Raw genomic sequence first — 3,262 nt, forward strand, 5'->3', positions numbered from 1 at the left:
GCTGCATTCCTCCCTCATTGTGATGTGGTTTTTGGAAGTCATGCATGCAGTTAGCTAAACCAAACTAAGCTGCTTCATTAATGGGAGCAAACTCAAAGACAGAAATGGTGAATAGAAATAAGGCAAGTTTGCTTTCCACCCCTAATTCAAAAAGCCAGATAATTAAGTAGGTGGAGAAAGGAAGTGTCCCTTCTGATTTCAAGAGCTGACTCTCTTTCTCCATTTCCTTTCTTTACTAGGTAGTGGCGGCGGTGGTGGTGGTTTGTCTGTGTGTCTTGGGGGCAGAGGGGTGGGTATTGTAAGGGAAGTTCTAGTAAAAGATCTATTTCCCCGGATCCTCTGAGTAAGCTTTTTCTGTCATATGGAGAACAGAATAACTGTTTCCAGTCCTGTTCAGCTTCCCTCCACTCAGCTCTCTTCTATCTGGCCCTCAGCAGCAGTTCCAAATCTTTAATCTCTCTGCTGACTCGCCCCCATCTCTCACTCTGGATTCCACCTGGAAGCCTAGGTTCTACAGAATGAACTCAGTGACCCCTGCGCCTCCCACCTGCAGAGGCACAGAGAGCACATTCCCTTTCCTCTTACTTCCCCTCTCAGGGGAGAAAGAGCCCCTCTTCTTTGCAAAGCCAATTCCTCTACTGTGCCCTGGATCCCAACATGAATGAGCTTGCTTGTCAGTTACTCTGCAGCTGCCATAACTCCTTCGCTCCAGTGTAATGAACATGTCCAAATCACTCGAATTCCAAAGAAAAGTCTTCCCTCGAACCTGCCTCCCAAGTCCACCCCCGCCCCCCCCCCGCCTGCCTGCTCTCGTCAGCGTGCATCTTGATCCAGTCATCTACCCGCTTGTCACTGCCACATATCCCTGCCGCCACCGTCGCCAGTTCTGGCTTCTACTTGCCCATCCCGTGGCTGGCCACCATTGATGTCTACTCTTCAGACCCAGTGGACCTCCCCATCCATTTCCTGTTCACTTCTGGACGAGAGAGGAGGAGGAGATGGCCAAAGTGAGCTCTTGAGGGGGAGTGTTGGTGTCAGTTCTCTGATGCTTTACGAGAGAGCCGAGAGTTTCAGACAAAGACATTTTTCATCTACCAAGCTGCATATTTTTACTTAGATATTTTAAAAAGCAATCTCAAGCTCTGAAGGAAAATGTAACATTGATGCCAAATCAGATGAGAACTAACACTTGGTATCAACAGGAATATATTTGAATTTAAAAAGGCTAGCTGCATCTGACAGCAGTGTGTCTCAGAGACTTAAGTCTGAGTCGGAGTGGGGGTGGGGAAGAGAAGCGAAGAATCTTCAATAAATGTTTATTAAGACAGGGGACGGGTGGTAAATAGGGTGACCACCTATGGCAGGTAGGAAGTCAGGGAAGGCTTCATGTCAGAAGTTACATTTAGGCTGCCTCTTAAAGGGACAGGTGATTTCTGGGAAAGAAAAGAAGTTCAATACTGAAGGCAGAGGCAGTGGCATGTACAGGGCAGGGCGTTTGGGGAAAAAACCTGACATTTCCAGGAAATGATGAGCACAGAACTTCGAAGCATCTTACGGTCTTTATGATCTAGTGTTGTGCCCTGTCAGACCCCTTGGCCCTGAAATTTGGATAGTTGCAAGGAAACAGCACATCCTAGAGTAATTTTTGTTATGCTTCGGGCTGAAGACTCACTAAATGTATATGAGTAGCCAATTTCTCCTATGCCTCCCTAAAACAAACGTGTGCTTTTAGACACAGAAAACGTATTCAGTCAAAGCTGCCTTTCCCCAGAGTTGCCAGCAGCAACCCAGAGGCGGGGGGCAAAGCGTTCACAACAGGAGCCTGACGGTCCAGCAAGCCCCAGCATCTTCAGGGGTAGTCACTTCTCCCACGTTGCATCTCTGTCCTCACCATTCGTGAGCTCTTGGAAGACAAGAGCCATGTCTGTTTGGTTTGTTGTTACCCGGTGGCTAGCACCAAACATTTGCTCAAAAATATGGGTGACGTGCATGGGTGATGGGACCAGCATCCTGTGCTTTCTAAATAGAGGGTTTCTATCTCCCCTTCCGTTTCCAAGGAAACACTTCTGTAAGTTCCTGGTTGTGGTAGAGGTTGCCAGCTCATGAGTCCTTCCTGGGCACATTGGTAGACAAGACCACACACTTTCCAGCCCCTTGTGGGTTGGTGGGATTGTATGACCAGGTCTAGCCCATGAAGCAAGACTGGCAGTGATGTGTGCTACTTCCTGGATGAGGCATTTGAGGGGGCAGATCACCTCCAAGCTCTCAGCAATGACCCTAGGATTCATGTGTTAAGATGACAGCAACATCAGATAGAGGAGCTGGACTCCTGGGCCACTAGATGAAAGGGCTTTACCACTGACCCTCACTGCGGATCTGTGTAAGAATTAAACCTCTATGGTGCTAAGGAGTTGCCTTGTGGCAGCGCCTCCCATGACTAATTTATCAATATATTCTACTTCCTCTACATAAAACCAAGTGGGAGTATGGATTAGACATGAACTCAATAAAAACACTGTTCATTAAATATTTGATGGAGGCCACGAGAGGGGAATAGCTATGTTTAACAATGGACAAGTCGATTACATCACTTTCCTTTAGGAAAACACACAGAAAAAACTTCTTAACCTACAGTTCTAGAAAAGGTGGAATGTCTCTTGAACATTCAATAATAAAATGTTACTAAGAATGTGATTCTTGATTGAGCTGTTTTTTTGCCATGCCTCCCAGCAAGCTCAGAGCCAAGTACGTAGCTTATGCATGGTCTCATGGAATGCATTTTTGCCAATTCTCTACTATGATTTTGCTATTCAGTCATTTTCCCTTTAGGTCTTGATTTACCTTTGTTTTCTCTAATTGTGTTTTATACATTCTGTAAGTCTCTTAACATCTTTCTTTTGTGAAGGAGATAAAAACAAGGAAGTGTGAGAATCAAATTTTTAGAATGGGCTCTGGATGTAAGCCATTCTTAACACTAGTGAAGGCAGACAGTATAAATCAGCTTTGAGTTTAAAAATCAGTGCTGTTATTATAGTCCAGTAAAGATGTTAAAAAATTATCTTGAAATGATTAGATTATGGATTGGCAGAAATTGAATATTCAAATGCAGTAAGTTTAACTGGTTACACGATAATTTTGAGCTAGTTTCTGACAGTAATACTTGCCTAGTCAAATAATTTTAAAAAGCTAAAGTAGGGCTTCCCTGGTTGCACAGTGGTTGAGAGTCCGCCTGCCGATGCAGGGGACACGGGTTCGTGTCCTG

The sequence above is a fragment of the Physeter macrocephalus genome, chromosome 9 (genome assembly GCF_002837175.3).
Source record: "Physeter macrocephalus isolate SW-GA chromosome 9, ASM283717v5, whole genome shotgun sequence".
Lineage (NCBI taxonomy): Eukaryota > Metazoa > Chordata > Mammalia > Artiodactyla > Physeteridae > Physeter > Physeter macrocephalus.